General features: G+C 41.6%; 1 pseudogene across 1 annotated transcript in view; it reads left to right on the top strand.

Moving 5' to 3' along the window:
- Positions 1–21,192, top strand: part of LOC310824105 (cytochrome P450 3A27-like) — a 180,820-nt pseudogene extending 159,628 nt beyond the window's left edge. The window contains exon 12 of the transcript in view: positions 21,076–21,192. The product of the transcript in view is annotated as a cytochrome P450 3A27-like (transcript). The remainder of the gene's footprint in view (positions 1–21,075) is intronic.

The following is a 21,192-nucleotide window of genomic DNA, read 5'->3' as shown; positions in this document are numbered from 1 at the left end:
TCAGGGCGGGCTGATGATGCTTCTGGACGACATGTTTGGTCAGGAGGTTCCCTGGTACTTCAACACGGAGTCTCTGGTCGTTGGAGTCTCGAGCCTCCTGGAGCACCACCTTCAGCTTCTCATGGCGTCCTTCTGAGGGGGCACGCACACACACACACACACACACACACACACACACACACGCTATTAAGTAATCGGAATAAGTCATTTTAAATGATTGGAAGTAATTTTATTCTTACCACTAAAGTTGCACTCCCCCTCCCCCTCTCTTTCTCTTTTTTTCTGTCTTTCTTTTTTAGGAATTCCACAGGGTCAAACTCCATCAGTAACCGCAAAGGATACTTCAGTGAAATCCAATAAGTATTCTAGTTAAAGTTTAAATAATAACCTCACATGCCTTCTTGTTATGTCCCCCCCTCTCTCCCTTTCCCCTCTCTCTCTCTGATATGCAGGGCCACAGGAGTCTCATTGTCTTTACTTACATACACTTATTACATATATTTGCAAATAAATGAGTGATGGAGTATCTCAAATTGATTTAATGTCTCTGTGTTTTCTTTTCTTTTGGTGACACTTAACACTAAGGTTTCCTTTTATAATGGGTTTATAATTCAGTTTGCACATTATAAGCATGTGTTGCATTTATAGCATTAGTAACAGTGCAGCCACATATTTTCAAATTATTTGAATTGTCACTATCTATGAATGAATCATTAAAGAGAAGCTACGGGATATGGCAATAACTATTTCTGTATTATTTAACCTCTTATTTTGTGTCTGAATTATCAATGCATAGTTTGTACAAATATAATCAATTGAATCACTGTTTTATCTCATTCAGCCACAGACTCCCTAGTTTATCATCGCCAACTTTAGAAGCAGCATTACTGTTAAGTGTGTCGATGTCACTGGTCTACGTGGAATCCACACACATACGCACCACACTGAGGGCATGTAACAGGGACCCGTTTCCAACTCATTAGCGCTACATTGAGAACTGTAGGCTGAGATTATAGAAATTATCTCGTAGAATCACTTTAATAGTCAAGAAACTACTCAGAAATCATACCACAATTAAACTTGAAAAAGTTCCAGAAGAAACATTGTTTCTCTTTAACAGAGCAATATCCAAGACTGCGTAAAGAGGGAGAAAAATATCTTTCTTCAAGATCAGATTTTAGTAAATAGATATTATTGCACACAATTGGGCTATAAGAATCTCAAAGACAGAATCAAACATTTCACTCTCTATAGTAGTGATTTTGGTGTCTAGTGTCAGAGGAACATATTTCATCCCCACATTAAGTAAACACAACTAAACTAATTCATATGTAATGTCCTCCAACTTTACATCAAGAATAAAGACACACTGTGTACTCTGTACCAGTATAGTAACACTACTACTAGAATATATGGACTTGCAATGGAATTTGGCCTTGGAGGGCTACAGGTCCTAGGCCCCCCATTCCCTAGCATCTGATTTCATGTCTCTGCATTGTGTACTGGTTATGGCATGGTACCACTAGGTGAAAGGTCGAGAGGCACATAGAATATTGTACAATTCCAACAGTCCCCTCTTTGATTATTTTTAAACAAAGTATAATAATCAAGAATTACCAAAATGAATAATAAAAACATGAAAAAATATAAAAGTAACAACAGGAAATATAAAAGAACCACTTTCCTCATCTTACTAGTGAGTGAGATCTGCTTGTCCTATTTCACACATACAATACGTTGAGTTGACACCATGAGCATGCATGATGTACAGGACTGAGTGAGCGCTGCAAAACATGTTTGTCTACTGATGCTGTATCTTGAACCGTCATCTGCGTTTAACTCACTCACTGCCAAAAAATTCCGGTACACTCACCACCTGGAGTGCCAAGTGTTTTATGTGGTATTCACCTAGCAATAATACTTGGATTGGCTACAAAATGAAGAAGTCGCCCTTGGTGCTCTAGAATGTTGACAATTTGGGTCTCTGGGACTTTATTCCTGGTCCTCTGTGGCTCAGTTGGTAGAGCATGGCGCAAACAACGCTTAGGTTGTGGGTTAGATTTCTGCTGGGACCATACATACTGAAAAAAGTATGCACTCACTGCAATGTAAGTCGCTTTGGATAAAAGCGGTAGCTAAATTGCATATATTATTATATATTAGTCTAATTTCCCAACATTTCTCGTGATTACGTAGTACCATTAGCCAATTTATCCATCTCCTCTGCCAAAGTCCTGATATCAGTCAGGGCATAGTAAACACCTACAGGAGCTACAACAGAGAGAAGAACATGTTGAATACCTGTAGTGTGAGACAGTTTGAATATTACATCAGTCTTAAGTAAACGTCTAGTGTACTGTCCTTAGATAGCCACAAACAGAAAATAAATTAGACAGCCAAAAAATGAGACAGACACGCAAACACAAAATAAATATAACATTGAGTGCTAAAAACAACGCATTAAATGCAGAGCAGAATAATTAGTGCTATTGACAATTGTCGTTGCTAGGATTGCGTCTTTCTTGTGCCATTTCCCTAGATTCACGTGACCGTACCTGTTTTCAATTAGTGGCATTTTGGTTAATAAAATGGAGAGCACGCTCCGAAGTTAGCTCTGGCTTAGAGTTAGAGTAGTAACATAGAGTAGGCCATTAGAACACAAATCCAATAAGTGTTGTTCAATATGCTTCAGCTGGGTAGTTGAGACCAAGTGACTTTGGAGTCTGCTATTGATGTCTGTCAACATGAAATCTGTCAAGAAATCTGCCCTATTTCACTCTATGAGAAATCCCATAGGAATGGTTTTCGTCCTGTGGAGAGATAGAAATAGAAATGTAGTAAAGTGTCTTATTGGTCAATAATGGTCTGTAATGAGAGTTGGTGTCATTACAGATTCACACAAAACAAACTCAAGCAGTAGTCAGTCACCATTTCAAGTTATATTTAATAGACTAGGACAGTTCAGATTAAAATACATGTTCATCTGGGTTTAAAGATGAGAGCATAAAACCTCTTCTGATAGAGAGGGACTTCAAAAATGTAACTGGATGTAGGGCCATCGCAGATTTTGTTGCCGTCATTTAAAAAAAGAAAAGAAAAAAGCATCGCAAATGATGGTTAAAACTGTTTGTAAAACACCACATTTCCTGACTCATGGCTCATTCTGAGAACTGGAATCATATACTTGAGGGCAGTCTAATGACAGTGGAAGTTTGTTTTTACTATACCTGAAAACTTTGTTTTGATTATGTCATTGATTTTATTATAACATGTGAAAAAGAGCTACTTTGAACACACATCCATCAAATGCAGCCCTTACATTACTAATTAGAGAGACAATCTACACAACACAACTCCATAGGCTCAAACACATGTGTTACAGCTTGATATGATATCACAATTATGTGATGTTCCATACGATGACATCATACATGGGTTGCCATAGGGTAGTATTGGGTATGTGAACTTCCCGGGCATCAGGTAGATGGAGAAAGACTCAGCATTGGTAAGTCCTCTGTACAACATTTTACAAACATTTCAGTCAAAAGGCCTTAATTGTTATAAAAATGTTGTCTTTGGTGTGAATTTCCATAAGTAATTAATGGTGAGCAACATGTATTTCTCTTGTTTTTGGGGTTAGGGTAATATGCATGAATTTGAAAACAAAACCAAAAAGACACTATTCACCCTCTCTATCCTACTAATTCAATCAAAAGCAATCAAAGGATCAACACGTCTAGGTTTGAGATAGCACTAAATCAGGACAAGTGGTATATTTTACGAGTGGTGTATTTCCTTGGTGTATATATCACTTGTACAAATTATGAGAACTGAAATCATCAACCTGTGAGGTGGTCTTATGGCAGTGGTAAATGGTTTCTACAGTACCCCAAACTACTTTTGGATTTAATTTGCTAATGTAATAAAAGAGCTTTTGCATAAATACTGCAATGTGAGTTCCACCAATCTCAGCCCTTGGATTAATACAGTTACAGTAACTACAGAGAAAATACCCAAACTGCATCTTTACAGGCACAAGTACAGTTTGATGTGATGTCACAATGATATGATGTCACAAACAATGCCATAGGGATAGAGTCTTGGGTATGTGAACATTCTGGTAGTCAGGTAGTTGGAGAAAGACTGACCATTGACCAAATGTTCCAAATGTTTCACTGAAAAAGCAATGATTGTTATCAAAATGATATAATGTCCTGCTAAGTTGTACAGTATTGTGCACAGAAAATATTCAAGTTTTGTCTTGGTGTGCATTAACATTAATAAATCAATTAATTGGTAAGAAGCATGTATTTAACCATTGTTAGATTTGATGCAATCTGGAATTTGTAATCATTGTTTCTGAACAACTTGCGTTAATATGCTTTTTTGAAAAAAATATCTCTAAAAAGACTTACGAGTGTTCCATGAACATTTTGTTTGCTATATAATACATTGGTAGTACAAAGAGAAAGCTGGAAAAGTGTTTGCTAACAGATAGTTGTAGATAGGGTGTGTATTTGTTTTGGGCTGACTTATGGTAAGATCTATCAATATGTGTTTGCCACTAAAATGTCAGCATTACTGAGGGCATTGGAGGTGGTTTTATTGAAGGCCGATGCAGGCCCAGCCTAGTGCATGGTTGTATACATGGCTATAGTAATTTAAAATGTTCAGCGTGGAATGAACCTGCGTGCCACTGTTACATTTCATGATGTCACAGTGACATCATCAGAGGTGCCATGGTTATTATTGCTAGGAGATGCGAGATACAGTACAACAAATATGACAGAATATGTTGTAACACAGTGATATCACACAAGTGGTGACCATTTGACGCCGGCTACCATGGTAACCTACTGTAGGTAAAATTTTAAATGGCATTACACATATAGCACACTGCTTTTACACATGCAGTTCACTATAATACTGTAGGGAATAAGCTGTTATTGGAGATGTAAATTGTTACATTGAAAGTCATATTTTCATACCTAATATTAGAGAAAAGGTACTGGGCAAATGCATGGAATGTAGACCTACACATTTTTCATTCACATTCTGAGCTGATCAGTTCAATGGTGCTCGTAGAGTGAGTTGCAGGTCAAACTCTTTATTATTTAGCTACTTTATTGTAGTGGGTTGATGTAAATGTACTGCTTTTGACTATGTACTGTATTTTGGAGATGTAATGTACCGTTACTTTATGCAATGTTAATGTGCTTAAATGTGTCTGATTAATATTGCCTTTATGCACCTGACACCATAAACAAAGTACCTTCTGGAAAAATAAACTTCTTCTAATCCAAGCCAGCTCTGCGATATTCTAGAAGGTCAGAGTTGAGCAGTTAGCACAGCAACATTGTTTGCGAAGAGGTTAGATGAGTAAGTAAGATATCTTTGAATGCTTTCATATGTATCAGGCCGAAAAAAAGTATACATATGATCAGTCTTTTTTCTGATAAAATAGTTGTTGTTTTTTTGTTTAACAGTACCACTTTGTCTGTTTTTCCATTTTCTTGAAGCATCTGCACTCGATTTCCAGCCAGCATCATAGTCATGACAGTGAAAGTGTCCAAACAGGTGACATGAAAAAATATCAAAAGGGGGATGAGGAGAAGAAAGCGGATCTCCACACTGATGAAACATGGGCAGATGAGGAAGATACTAGCGAAAGAAAACAAAAACATGGAGAGGAAAAACTGTCTGTGGAGTATAAGGCAGCTATTAAAGAGATTGACAACATTTGGATGAACTTTCGTTCATCTTGGTCTAATAATGGAAATAGTCTAGTCGTGGTGTGGGCCAGGAGTGACTACAACCTATAATAAGCCTTCTTTACTTTGCTACAGCCATCGCTGGCTGACATTGTCATTCACTGCCATCAACGGAAATCAATGTTTCCCACATTATATTTCATGCCAACGTCAATCAAAAGTAACCTCAAACCAAGTACTGTAACAAAGTGATGAAGGCTTATCAAAGGTTACAGATGCATAGTCTTGAACCAAAATAAGAAAAACATACAATAATGATTGAATGGGTGGACTATGGCTTTAAAAGACCCAGAAAACAACCAAAATATCGTATGATGAAAAGAAAGAGATTCCCCAGACTGATGAAGAATAATGGACAGATGCCAAAAATAGAAATGAGACATTTTTTTTAATATACTGTGAAGAGGAGGTGAAAGTAATAAAGGGAGTGGAGAAAACAAGGGAACAAAGCTTTAGTCACAGTGAAAAGGTAATTAGTGAACAGGAGAGAAGTGCCATCACACTTACTTGAGATTTTTTGATCATTTTGAGTTACAATTCTAGTGTTTCTTTTTTGTTCATCTGGTTCACTTTCTTACCTCTGTATCTATCTACAGTTTTCCCGTCTTTTCCAAGGGTAAACAGACCCGAGTTCAATACCCAACAGCCACACTTGGCAGAGTAGACAGCGAACACAATGCAAAGGTGGGCTAATGGAAAACTGTTTTGATAGATTCAACAGTTTAGATTGTAGATTCATTGATAGGTTGGTTGATTGATTTACATTGAGCAGGACCTCTCTCTTTATGTTCCTTCCTCAGATGTCTATCCACAGCTGGACAATGGTAATTTGCTGAAATGAACTGTGTATTAACAGTCAGGAGAATTCAAAAGGTAAGAGGAGACTAACAGCAAAAATATGTATAAAAAGTAGCTTGAGTAGAAAAAATGTGAAACAATAAGCCTACAACAAAAACCAAGTCACCAGCGTGGCTGAAGCCATATTTATTCTGAATGGCCATACCTGAATAAAGTATTCATGCAGTAAGTTATGGTTTATAATGTTTGTAGAGCGCACACATACACTCACCGGCCTCTTTATTAGGTACACCTTGTTAGTACCGGGTTGGAATCCCTTTTGCCTTCAGAACTGCCTTAATTCTTTGTGGCATAGATTCAACAAGGTGCTGGAAACATTCCTCAGAGATTTTGGTCCATATTGACATGATAGCATCACGCAGTTGCTGCAGATTTGTAGGCTGCACCTCCATGATGTGAATCTCCCGTTTCACCACATCCCAAAGGTGCTCAATTGAATTGAGATCTGGTGGCTGTGGAGGCCATTGGAGTACAGTGTCACTCATTGTCATGTTCAAGAAACCAGTTTGAGATGATTTGAGCTTTGTGACATGGCACGTTATCCTGCTGGAAGTAGCCATCAGAAGATGGGTACACTGTGGTCATAAAGGGATGGACATGGTCAGCAGCAATACTCAGGTAGGCTGTGGCGACAAAGAAAGAAACAAACCTGTTCTGTCCTCATACATAGCTGAACACCTCTAAACACCTCCCAAGAGTCTGGAGACAGAATGTCAGTCTGACTTCAGGTTTATTGACTTAGAAAGAGTGAAACTGAGAAAGAGAAACAATAATCAATGATATGGTTTCACATCCACACATTGCCTTGCCATACATCACAGAGATGATCTAACAAAGAAATAGCGACATATAGCTACAATGTGTTGTATTAACATTGAAATATAGTATCCTCTCTTAGCTAACATAACCAAGAATACCCAATGTGTTCTTATATAATGCTAGTATGGTCTCACATGAAGAAATAAAAGGTAAGTTTACATAATCACCATGAAAGCCAATAGTACAAGCTAAACTAGCATCTTCCACAACACAAACACTTGTCTACAGTGGGATATTACTGATAGTCCTTTCGGTCCCTGCACTGATGGACACTATAAAGAATTATGGAGAACTCTCTGGTTATCAAATCAACCAATCAAAATCAGAGGCAATGATGTTAGTTGGACAATGGCCAATTCAAATGTCAGGAAGGCTTGATTTCCACTGGTCTCAAGGATTTAGATACTTGGGAATTACTATAACAACTGACCTATCAAAATTGTTTAAAGCCAACTATGGGAAATTGATGGGCCACATAAAAGGGGACCTTACAAGATGGGAAATTCTACCACTCAAGAATAGAAACGATAAGAATGAAGATTTTGCCAAGATTGCTTTTTCTCTTCCAATCACTACCTATCTATGTTCCTGCTTCCACCTTTACTATATTGGATAAATGGCTGTCCAAGTTTATTTGGCAAAGCAAGCGACCCAGACTTAAATTTAAAAGACTACTCTGCCCAAAAGACAGGGGAGGCCTGGACTTACCTAGCCTGAAAAAATATTATTGGGCAGCCCAACTCAGATCAATGATTGCTTGGATATCCCAAGACACTGACACTATATGGGTGGGAATGGAACAGAGTGAATGCCCAAATTTGCCTTTAGATTCAATACCATTCTTAAACCAAGACATATGGGGGAAAAAGAAAATTGCTAATGTATGGAGCAAGAACACCTTAAAAATATGGTCAATCTTGAGGAAAAAACTACAACTTCCCATGACCATTTCCAGAGCTATAATGATAGCAAACAACTGTGAGTTCTCTCCATCTAGGCTGGACAAGGGATTCCTAAAATGGAAGGAAAGGGGTTTAGTGGTTTTGGACCAGCTGTTTGACGGAGCAGTCCTAAAATCATTTGAACAGCTCAAAGAGGAATATGATTTACCAAACCAAGACTTCTTTAGGTACTTACAAATTAGACACTATCTACAAAGTCATAAAGAATGGGAACAGCTCTGTTCCTTACCAACAAAATTGGAACACCTCTTCATATCAACAACTAAAGGAATAGTGAAGACAAAGTTCATGTCACATATTTACAAGATATTGCAGGAAGAGTTAAAAGAAGATAACTTAGATATTAAAGAAAAATGGGAACTAGAAATGAACACAATAATCCCAGATGAGCAATGGGAGACTTCATGCAGACAGGGACATAGGATATCCAGTAGTCCAAACTGGAAGGAATTTGGATGGAAAATGAAAATGAGATACTTTAGAACTCCACTTATAACATCAAAATGGAGCAACACCTCAGATCATTGCTGGAGGGGTTGTGACTTGGTGGGAGATCACACACATATATTTTGGGACTGCCCAAAGATATCAGAATACTGGCAAAATGTACAAAAAGAAATAAAAAAATGTCTCCATATAGATTTACCTCTTAAACCATCACACTTTATACTAGGGGTACTGCCAACTGATCTTGAAGAGAACAGTCAAACATACTTGCTGAGAATCCTCTTTTTAATAGCGAATAAGGTAATCACAGCCTCCTGGCTGAGGCCACACCCTCCAACAATTACACAATGGAGGGAAAGAATCCAAAACGTTTACAACATGGAATATACAACAGCATTATTACAACTGAAAGTAGATGTATTCCTAAATAAATGGTCATCCATTGCCCTACATTTTCATTTGATATGATTGAAATGCAGATTATTATTATATTTTTTTTTAAAGATTATTGTTACTGTTATTATTATTGTTGTTATTGTTATTATTATTGTTGTTGTTATTGTTATTGTAAAATTTATATTATAAAATTAGTGCCCTGATCGGTGAGAATCTCTTTCGGGATTCCCACGCGGGAGATGACTTGAAACAATGCTTGCGCTACACTCCTGGCAGAGATATTGCGCAGAGGTATTGCCTCGGGGTATCGGGTGGCGTAATCTATCAAGACCAACACAAATCGATAACCCTGTGTGCTCCGGTCAAATGGCCCGATAATATCCATCGCAATGCGGTCGAACGGGTTCTCGACCAATGGTAAGGGCCGCAAGGGGGCCCGTGGAATGGCCGGGGGATTTACTAACTGACATTCCCGACAGGAAGCGCACCACCTACGGACCTCTGCCCGAATCCCCGGCCAATAAAATCGAGCCATTATACGGTGCAGTGTTTTGTCATACCCTAGATGGCCCGCCATGGGGTTGAAATGAGCCGCCTGGAAGACCATTTCGCGGCGGCTGCGGGGAACCAACAACTGGGTTACTTCCTCCTGACTATGTGAGTCACGACTTACTCGATATAACCTGTCGCTGATAATCGCGAAATAGGGGTAGGCGCGCACCGTGTCTGGCCGTATCAAAGTACCATCAATTGCTATCACTTGGTCAAAGGCTGATCTTAGGGTCTCGTCACGAGACTGCTCGAGGGGGAAGTCGCCTAGCAGCGGATAGTTCGGCGGGGAAGTCTCGGGGTGAGGCGCCCCCGCCGGCTCCGGCTCCCCGGCAGTGTCGCGAGGCGCCGCCTCGGCACAGAGCACATTACACGCCACACACCTCCCTAGCTGTCGTGCACGCATCCCGGTAGCCCTCTTTACCGCTTGAGGAAACCCCTCCCAATCCACGCCTAGAATCAGGGGATGCGTGAGGCGTGGGCTAACCGCCGCCTGTACACTATGGTTTTTCCCCTCAAAATGAATTTCGATAGCGACCACCGGATATTCGTGAATGTCCCCATGCACACACCTCACCCGCACCCTCGATGCCTTCAACAATGCCCCCGGCCGAACCAGGCGCTCCTGGATCATGGACTGCATGCAGCCCGAATCCAAGAATGCCTGGTGCGTATCATGTTGTATCCTTACCGGAATACGATACGCCGCTCCTGGTCCGGGGGGAGGGCCCGGTATGTCGCCGATGCGGACGACCTGTCCCACGTCCATCGCCTGACACTCGGCCTGCACGTGGCCCGGCCGTCCGCACCGCCAACACACCCCCCCTGTCGCTCGAGGTGCTCCCTGTGGGGCCGGGGTCGGTTCTGGATAGGTGCGCCCCTGCCATCTCGACCTTGGGGCGGGCGCCGGCCTCTCTCCTTCCGCTCCCTCGGTTCCTCCTGGGCGTCGGCCCCCCCCCCCTTGCCGCGGGGCCGGGGTTGGTCGTTGTGGCCCCCGCGGTGGGAGGGAGAGATGGTCCTCAGCCAGTCCCACGGCGGTCTTGAGGTTCTGGGGGCGGTGGTACTGGACCTTGGGGGGACCTGGTGCCGCTCCGGTCCCCGGCGCCGGCCCGCCGACCCTGGTGAAGTCCTGGAGGAGGGCGCTGTCCGTGATCCTCGCCGCCGTTAACTCCTCCAGCGTTGCCTGCTGGGTCTGCTGCAGGGCCGTCTGCTGCTCGAGGACAAGCGCTATCCTCGACATCGCCGCTGCTAGCGCCTCCATTCCGCCTTCCCTCTGTGTCCCAGGTTGGGCGCCAAATGTAGTGGTGTCCGTGTACACAGAGGCAGACGCAGCGGTGTAGTGAGGGAAAGGTCCCGTTTATTCATACAGTCAGTAATCGTTCAATCAGAGTTCGTTGGCTTTCCAGCCTCGTCAGAGCGTCTCTCTCTCTCCACTGTCCGCTCTCCTCGCCTTTCTCGCCGTTTCCAGCCTAGCTACCGAAATGGCAGAAGCACACACATCTTAAACATTCGCCGACGAGACTTAATTCGCAGCAGGTGTGCAACAAAAGTCTCGCCGACACAACCCCGGCCACGGTCCTGTAGCTCCCTCTACAGGCCGAACGCTGCATGTCCCCCCACACTTATGATGACTGATGTATAGATGATTCACTTACTTGAGACAAATGTACTTGTTGTAAGTTGCTTTGGATAAAAACATCTACTAAATGTCAAAAATGTAAATGTAAATGTGATGAAAATGGGTGAAGTGTCTAGCCCCAAATTTACAAAAAATGGTTAGGGCATAAACCCAATATTTTCATGTTTTATTAATTTTTCCAGAGAACAGATTGGTGTTGAATTGTGGGATATATGAAGGATTGCCCCTTTTAAAAGGCTACCCATTTTTAATTGGCAATTATGGCACTTGAAAGTAGCCAAATATCCCTCTGATAAAAAAAACAACCTAAAAACTTGACATCAAAGATGAGCATGGAAATTAACAGGCCATGGAGCAATTAAGTTTGTTTTATTTTCTAGTGCATGAGGTTATTCGCAGGTTACCTAAATGTTAACCTCGTCCCCAGGCTATTGCTCACAGCGCATATAAGTCTGGAATAACGACGACTCAAACCTGGCCGTAGGGTGGTTACTGATTAAAGTATTTGTTATTATTTGATTTCAGCTAATCACACGGCTGCAAGGTGTAGCTTTTTATCAGAAATGTGTGGAATGTGCTGTGGAAGATGATTGATGCGAGGTAAAGCCCATGGCTATGCCCCGTCCCCATTTTTGACGCTCTTGCTCTTGGCTTAATGAAGGCCAATGAAGTTTAACGCATTGGTCCAACAGACCTTTTGGGCATTTGGGCAGAAGTGTCTGGGAACGAGACTACTTAAATCTTAACATAATATTAACATAATCTTCAGCAGTACATGCTAAGCACAGTGTATCTATGAGAAGATATTCAGCACTTTGCTCGTACAAAAGTCCTACAATTCCGAAGCGAGTATAAACCAAGGCAATAATTAATATTAAATACATTTAACTACATTCATAAAGTTCTTCATAACCAACATCAGGGAGATGTGACCAGAGAGGTGGTGAGTGGATCCTGGCTATAAGGGCACACTCTTGCCAACACACATTCTGGTGTGACATGTGCGATGTCTTATTGATCTATGTTGCTTTGGCTGTCTCCACGTGTGGATCATTGTAATCAGGGGTGGGGCTGGCCTTTTAAACACCTGTGCTTTGTTTCATTCAGGGAAAACAAAGAGATTTTTAACATTTCTTTTAAAGAGACAACACACATTTTCTGCCATGCCTCTATCAATTGATTTGGCTTTAATCAATGGTTTCTTCTTGATGTTGTGTACATGTTTTCATGCCTATGTCACCTTTCAGAGGAAATCAAGGAACCTATCCAGATCTGATGTCGTATTAGATGAGTCAAACCCTGTCAGAACATAGTTTGCTTTTGCTAGATTATTTTCTTTTCTTTTGTCTAGTATTGGTATACATGGTCGAAATTATGCACTCATATTTAGTATTTGGTCGACACTACTTTGTATGCAAACCGTCTGGGACCCATTGACCCCACCAGGTGCTGGGTATTTTTTCTGGTGATATTCTGCCAGGCCAGCCATCTTCAGTTTTTGAGGTCTTTTTGCCCATAATCTTACCATCAGAAAATGAAATGCATGTTCAATAGGATTTAAATCCAAAGATTGACATGGCCAGTCAAGAACTTTCCACTTTTTCGCCCTGAAAATCTCCCTAGCTCCAATGGCAGTATGTTTTGGGTCATTGTCTTACTGTTTGATGAAGCGCCATCCAATGAATTTGGAAGCATTGCTTTTACTCGACCAGACAAGATGTTTCTGTACACTTCAGAATACATTCTGCTGCTGCTGTCAGCAGTAACATCATCAATTATGATAAGTTAGCAAGTTCTAGTGGCAGCTATACATGCCCAAACCATAGCATCCCCTCCACCATGTTTCACAGATGAGATGGTATGCTGTAAACCTTGGGCAGATCCTTTTTTCTCCAAACTTTCCTCTAGCAATCACTCTGATAATATTCACCTTATCTGTCCACAAGACTTTTTTCCACACCTCTGCAGGCTTTTTAGGTACTTCTTAGCAAACTCTAACCTGACTATCCTTTTTAAGGATAACTAGTGGTTTGCATCTTGCAGTAAAGCCTCAGCCATTTGCGATTGCTGAGCTCATCAGTGCTTGATTTTGGCAAGCCTAAGGTTTTGACTATGTTTCAGATTTTTCAGCTTTCACCATTTGTCAATTGCTTTGCTATTGTAATGTATCTCTGTGGGGGGACATGCAGCGTTCGGCCTGTAGAGGGAGCTACAGGACCGTGGCCGGGGTTGTGTCGGCGAGACTTTTGTTGCACACCTGCTGCGAATTAAGTCTCGCCGGCGAATGTTTAAGATGGGTGTGCTTCTGCCATTTCAGTAAGGGAGCTAGGCTGGAGAAGCTGACGGCGAGAGCGGAGGAGAGCCGAGCCGAGCACAGGACCAAAGGGCCAAAAGACATTGAACGAGGCTGGAAAGCCGAGCCGAGCCAGCAAACCCCTCTGTTAAAATAAACGGGAGAAAATCCCTTACCTCCATACTGCGTCTGCCTCTGTGTACAAACGGACATTGCTACAATCTCACACCTTGTCCTTTGTTGGGAATGATATTTAAGGAGAGGGACAGCGAGATATTCTTTGAGTTTTGGGTTAGGCCCATCACGGGCATCATTCTCCCGCGTTGGGGAAAAATAAAAAAGTTTTTATTTCAAATCCAAAAAGAAGAAAAAATGCTTCACTGTCCCATTACTTACGCACGGTACTGTATAACGTTTTGTGGAAAGGGTTCTACATGGAACCCAAAAGGTTTCTTCAAAGGGACAGTGGAAGAAGAACCCTTTTTGGTTCTAGGTAGCACTTTTTTTCTAAGAGTGCAGGATCTGTGATGGGTCTGTCTGTCTCTATCCACGGTATATTTGCTTGAATGCCACAGCCTATTTAAGTATTGTTGCTGACCATGTGCATCCCTTCATGGCCACAATTGACCCATCTTCTAATGGCTACTGCCAGCATGATAATGCACCATGTCACAAAGCAAAAGTCATCTTAAACTGGTTTCATGAACATGACAATGAGTTCAGTGTTCTTCAGTGGCCTTCCCAGGATCTGAATCCAATAGAACACCTTTGGGATGTGGTAGAACAGGAGATTCACATCTTGAAAGTGAACCTGAAAAATCTGCAGGAATTTAGTAATGCAATCATGTCATCATGGACTAGAATCTCAAAGGAATGTTTCCAACATCTTGTGGAATCAATGCCATGAAGAATTTAGGCTGTTTTGAGAGCAAAGGGAGGCCCTACCCAGTATTAGTATAGTGTTCCTCATAAAGTGCTCTGTGAGTGTATATCTAACTATCTTTGTTTTTGCTGGTCTGTAGGATCTATGATGGCCGTCAGCCCATCCTGTGTATCATGGACACAGCCATGATCAAAACCATCCTCATCAAGGAATGCTACTCCCTTTTCACTAACAGGAGGGTAATACGCTAAATTGAAGTTGTTGTATGGGGAAAAAAACATAAGGGCTCCTTAAATAGATAATATCATTGTTATTATAGCATTATTAATATTAGGTTAATCTTGCAGTATATAATAATAATAATTTTTCTAGAATATCTATCTCAACGGGCCTCTGTATGACGCCGTGTTTATCGCTGAGGATGATGCATGGAGACGGATCCGCAGTGTCCTGTCTCCCTCCTTCACCAGTGGGCGGATCAAAGAGGTACAGTCCCATCTCTCCTCTCCTTCTTTCATTCATTCCTTTATACAACACAAATAAATGAATGACTAACAACTCTGACGCGTGTGTGTGTGTGTGTGTGTGTGTGTGTGTGTGTGTGTGTGAGAGTGTGTGAGAGTGTGTGTGTGATTTGTACTATGTGTATAGTGTGTATTCATTGTTGTTTGTTGTTGTGTGAAGCAGCAACTTTAATTAATTAATCCAAGACAAATTTTCATCCGGGACAATAAAGTATATTTGATCTTATCTTCGATAAGTAGTATAGAATAATAGTTCATCTTTGGAGTCACTTATTCTTTGACTATATACATAATGTATCCTGTATGGATGTATATTCTCAGGCTATATAAACATTAAAATAATTCCTGTTTCAAACATGATATTAATATATGTTTTGCACATATTAATCCACGTATCAATCATGATATTTTTCCATGTATCCTTCCCAACTCAGATGCTCAGGATCATGAAGCAGCACTCTGGTAACTTGGTCAGCAATCTGAAGAAGACGGCTGATAACGATGAGCCCATTGAACTAAAGGAGTGAGTATTTATCTCCGAGACGATAAGGTGAATTTGTAATTTCAGTGAACTCCCCCTTTAATTTTGTGGTTGTGGTTCTGGTGGTCAGAGATTGTGTGGTTGTGTTCCAGGTTCTTTGGACCATACAGTATGGATGTGGTCGTCAGTACTTCATTCAGTGTCGACATCGACTCCCTCCACAACCCCTCCGACCCCTTTGTGACCAACTTCAAGAAAATGCTCAAGTTTGACATCTTCAGCCCACTGTTCCTCACAGTCGGTACAACTGCCCCCATATAACTTTCAGTCATTTTGTGCTTAATAAATGAAGCTATTGATTTCATTGATTAGACTGACATAAACCACACTGCCAATGGTTTGCGCTCTACTCATTTGACAAACACATGGGCCGTGTCCAGAACCAACCTCTAGTTCCTAAATGCTGGACACTTGGAGATCTGAGTGGATTGGATACAGAAGTGTCTAGGGATAGAGCCTAGGAGTTGTTTCTGGACAGGGCTGTGCATTGAATAGGATTGGAGTCACGTATCATGGTATTTCCTGTTCCTGTTTGTAACCGTGGCATTTCCTGTCCATCCAGCATTCTTCCCCTTCATGGGTCCTGTTATGGCAAACATGGAGGTATCCCTATTCCCTGCCTCGGTCACAGATTTCTTCTACGCTGTCTTTCAGAAGATCAAGTCCAATCGCGTGGCTAGCACCAGGAAGGTATGTAAATATAACTGATCAAATATACGATCTTCAGCCAGTATTGTGTAATACAATTGTAGAGATTTGGTAGCATCTGGTAGTTCTCATGTGATTTTGATCTGACGTAAGCCTGCTTCCAGAGTCGGGTAGATTTCCTGCAGCTGATGATAGAGTCGCAGAAAGACAGCAACTCAAAGGGAGAGGAGCAGAGTAAAGGTGCCTGCCTTAAACACACACACACACACACACACACACACACACACACACACACACACACACACACTGTATACTAGCATCTAACACACACATACAGTACCTGCCTCAAACACCTATACCTACAAACACACCGTGGAAATACTCTACTTCGTCCCTTTCTCACACCTACCACCCCATTTCTCCCACTCTCCCTCTCCTCCCTCTCATTCTCCCCCTCTCTCCATCATCATAGGATTGAGTGACCACGAGATCTTGTCCCAGGCAATGATGTTCATCTTTGCTGGCTATGAGACCACCAGTAGCTCTCTGTCCTTCCTGGCCTACAATCTGGCAACCAACCCTCACATCATGACCAAGCTGCAGGAGGAGATAGACACTGTGTTTCCCAACAAGGTAACCCCTCTGCAGACTCCTATATAGTACTATTCATGTGGAACAGGAAATATGATAGTGACAGTGTTTTAGAGGGTACTGATGAGTGTGTAACCCCTGTGCACTGCAGACTCCTACAGATGGTTAGATAGGTGACAGTATTTTGCAGTGTGCTAATGTGTCTGTAGCATCCCTGTGCAGACTTCTGCCCAGTATTATTCATTTGAAACAGGAAGTAGATAGGTGTTGTTGGAATCTTCAGAATACTTAAAAGGCCAGTACCTGAGGACCTGAGGGATCTACAGGGTATATACCTTAAAAGCATGTCTGACATGCAGTGGTGTGCATGACCATAGAGTGATTTCTAAACTAATACAATCATCTTAAAATAAATTATAAAACTAACAGGTAATCAGTGCAGAGACTTGTGTGATATGTGCTCTCCATCTGACTCGTGCTGCTGCATTTTGTATCATTTGCCAAGAGCTTTCTTTGGTCGACCAGACAAGAGAGTGTTACAGTAATCAAGGCTGCTAGTAATACAAGCATGCATTCGTCTCTCAGTGTCAGCCTGGGAGAGGAAAGGTTGCATCTTTACAGCTGTGTTCTGTAAAGGTCCATGTAATATTCAAGCTTTCTAAAAGCTTCCTAACGGTTGTAATGACTATCTTTAATCGGTAGCGATCAGGGAACAAGATCCCTTATAATAAATCCCTTATGAATAAATATTTCATTTACGAACGCTGTTTTGGTTCGGAAAACACGCTTTTTAAAATGCAGTGTCCTACCTGACATTCGGTTTGCATATAAACATGTTGTGAGTGCCAGGGGTGTTCTAGGGGAGTAGACTGACCTTTCTCTGGTGGCTGCCTCTCCCAATCGTGTGCGCATGCAGAAAAACAACAGCTAATGTCCAACACTGCAAGTTCATTTCGGGGGGATATATTATTATTAGGGAGGATGTTGTTGTTTGGACAACTTCAGACAGAATTTCTCCACGATGGCAGATTTCCGGCAAACTTACTTACTCTTCTTTAAGTGATACAAATATGTTTTAGTCACATTCTTGATATGGGTTTCAAAATTAAGATCTGAGTCAATGGTAACACCTTGTTTTTTTGCCTGGTGCTTAGTGTTACTGTAAGTAGTGTCTTTAAGTGTGCAGACAGTTTGACCAGGACAAGGACAAAGAGCATTTTGGCATCAGCATTAATTAATTAATTCTAAGGTCATTAAGAACCTAGTTAATAACTTAACAACATAGTGCTATCTCAGTGCTATGATCGGCACAAAAGCCAGATTGGAACATGTCAAAGGTACAGTTGGGAAGAAGGAGATTATTTAACAGTTTGAACACCTTTTTTTCAAGAATTATAATTTTTTTGCTTAAAAAGGGAAGGTTGGAGATTGGCCTAAAATCGCTAAGGACTGAAGAGTCTACTCTTCAGACCTTAGCGAGTCTACTTTTCTTCAGGAGGGGTTTCACCATGGTAGTTTTAGGTGCAGATGAACAGACCCCCACTTTGCTGAGCATTTCTGTATGACCACTGCAAAAGAGTTCATAGTGCTTCCATGTGGTGGAAGGTGGGGTAACAAGTCATCAAACACATCTTCAGGTCTTGCCTGAGTGATCCTCCTCACCTAATATTGTTTCTCTTATCTCAGAAGTATGTTGCAAATTCCTCACATTTGTAGGTGGAGAGCAGATCACCAGGTGTCTTGTGGGCGGGATTTATAAGGCTGTCAATCGTTGAAAAGAGCACTGTTTGAGTTGTTATGATTCATTATCAATTTTGAGAAATGATCCGGCTTGGCGTTTTTTTTATTGCCTTATTAAAAGCAGAAAGATGCTCTCGAAGAATATCAAGGTGGACCTGCAGTTTTTGTCAGCTCAGACTTTCTGCAAATTCTTTTAAATTTGGCCACAGCCTTTTTCAGTTTGACTGGTGCTACAGAGTCGATAGTTGCCCTTAGTTTGGTGTTGAAGCTGGTTACTAAATCATTATCACAGGAGGAAGCTGTTGATGGTGTACTATTCATATTCATATTCATCATGAAATTCTCATCTGCTCAGCGACATGGCTAAATAAGTAATGGAGCGAAAATATATTTTTTCCCTACTTCTAATAGACTGACATGCATTCATGTTTAGCCAGGTTTCAGATAAAAACATTACAGTGCAGCTTTCGCTCTGAGATAAGATCAATAAAGGTTTTGCCAGATAGGGACCTAATATTCAAAAGCACCATGGTAATGTTCTCTGGGCTGTTCGGTGCTGCCCGGCCACAGTTAATGGAATGGATACCAAGTTATTCACATTTGAACCACCTGACAGTTTTCTTGTAGTCTGTCGACTGTGAGAGGAAATAATAGACTATAGCACATTCAGTATTCCAAGCAGTCAATCCACTAAAAGCAGCCCAGTTTAGTGGCATTTTGACTTCTGATTGATCCTTGTGTACATCTATCATTTACATTGTTCAGTGGAATCTAAATGTATTTTCTTCTAACTATCAAGATAACATTATTTAGCGATTTTTTTGTTTATTCATGTACAACAAAAAAGCAAGTCTCTATTACACACGTACATTGAAAGTAATGGCGTTCTGTATGCGGGTGTCATGAAATTAGGCTATGCAGATTAGAATAAGTACAGTACTGTGTTCATTTCCCAAAAAAAGAACACAAAAAACTAACAGCTCTTCAGATTTGCGACGAAAAAGAGTTAGTTCTGGGCTACGGCTACGTGAACGACCAATCACTAGTGCTCATGTGAGTGTAATATCCCTGTTCAGGCTCCTATCCAGTACGAGGCTCTGATGCAGATGGACTATCTAGACAGCGTGATCAACGAGTCTCTCAGGTTGTACCCCATCGACTTGAAAGAGTCGCCAAGAAATCTGTTGAGATCAGCGGCATCACCATCCCCAAGGGTATGGTTGTCATGTTACCCATCTGGACCTTGCACCGTGACCCCGATGTGTGGGAAGACCCAGAGGAGTTCAAACCAGAGAGGTAATGGGCCACATCTTAACCACAACCACAATATCAATCACAACAGCAACGATAAGAGCAGTGTTCCACAAACAACCATAAAACAAACCTAAATGCGACGACCAAACACAAACAGGTTTCTTCAACCATGTATAACCATCATATTACTGTGATTTAATTGATATGTTCTTTAACCCCTCCTCCTCTGAACTCTCCGTGTGTAGGTTCAGTAAGGAGAACAAGGAGAGCATCGACCCATACACCTACATGCCGTTCGGGTTGGGCCCACGGAACTGTATCGGGATGCGATTCGCTCTGGTATTGATGAAACTGGCGATGGTGGAGATTCTACAGAGGTTCAACTTCACCGTCTGCAAAGAGACAGAGGTGAGACAAAATAATGATACAATGATTGTAAATATAATTTTGTACCTATGACTTTGTTGCGTTTCTATATGTAGCAGAGGTGATTTTGGAATCACACTCGCGTGATGAGGTAGCCCTGCCTGAGACATGTAAACTGAAGTGTCGCCCTCAGACCTTGAGGATGTCCTCTTGGCTTAATAGTAGCGTTTGTGTCTTCCACATGGGAGACCCGGGTTTGAACCCCCATACTACAATTCTGTACTTGCGTACTGCATGAGTATGTACTCCCCATTTAATTTCCCAGATTGCATTTTTCAGTACTAGGCGCCAATCATCCTCAGTATAGGCTACCTACTAAAATTTAGTAACTAAATGATGGAAGTGTGAGATTTAAAAAAAAAGCTATTTGTATTTCTGCAAAACTCCCTCGAGACTTCATAGGGCCATTTTAATGTATGTCGACCCAAGAGACGTTGTCCAGGAGTTTGAGTTTATTTGAATTTATAGTGCAATGCTACCCGAACGTAACAGTGACACTGTATTAGGTAACATTCATAGTGTAACGCTGACATCTGTTTTACTCGTTCCTTCATACTGTAACGACCCTGTGTAAGGCCCGTTAGCAGCTCCGCCAAGGGAGTTAACTCTCTTGGTGTTGTGGCTAGTGCGGCCGGTTTGTAAGCGGAAGGTTGCGAGTTCGATACCCGCTTAAGGCAAGCTGCTCTGCCCCGCCGTTCGCTACAATACTTTAACTGTGTGTCAACTCTCACCAGATCCCCATTGAGATGGACCTACAGAACACTCTGATGCCCATACGGCCCATCAAACTCAAGCTGCTGTCCCGCTGCCAGGAGTCCAACGACAACCAGCTCAAAGCAGACAGCCAGTGA

The sequence above is a fragment of the Argentina silus genome (assembly GCF_951799395.1).
Source record: "Argentina silus genome assembly, chromosome: Y".
Classification (NCBI taxonomy): domain Eukaryota; kingdom Metazoa; phylum Chordata; class Actinopteri; order Argentiniformes; family Argentinidae; genus Argentina; species Argentina silus.
Note: the sequence above shows the minus strand (reverse complement) of the source record. Positions and strands in the feature narration are given on the sequence as shown.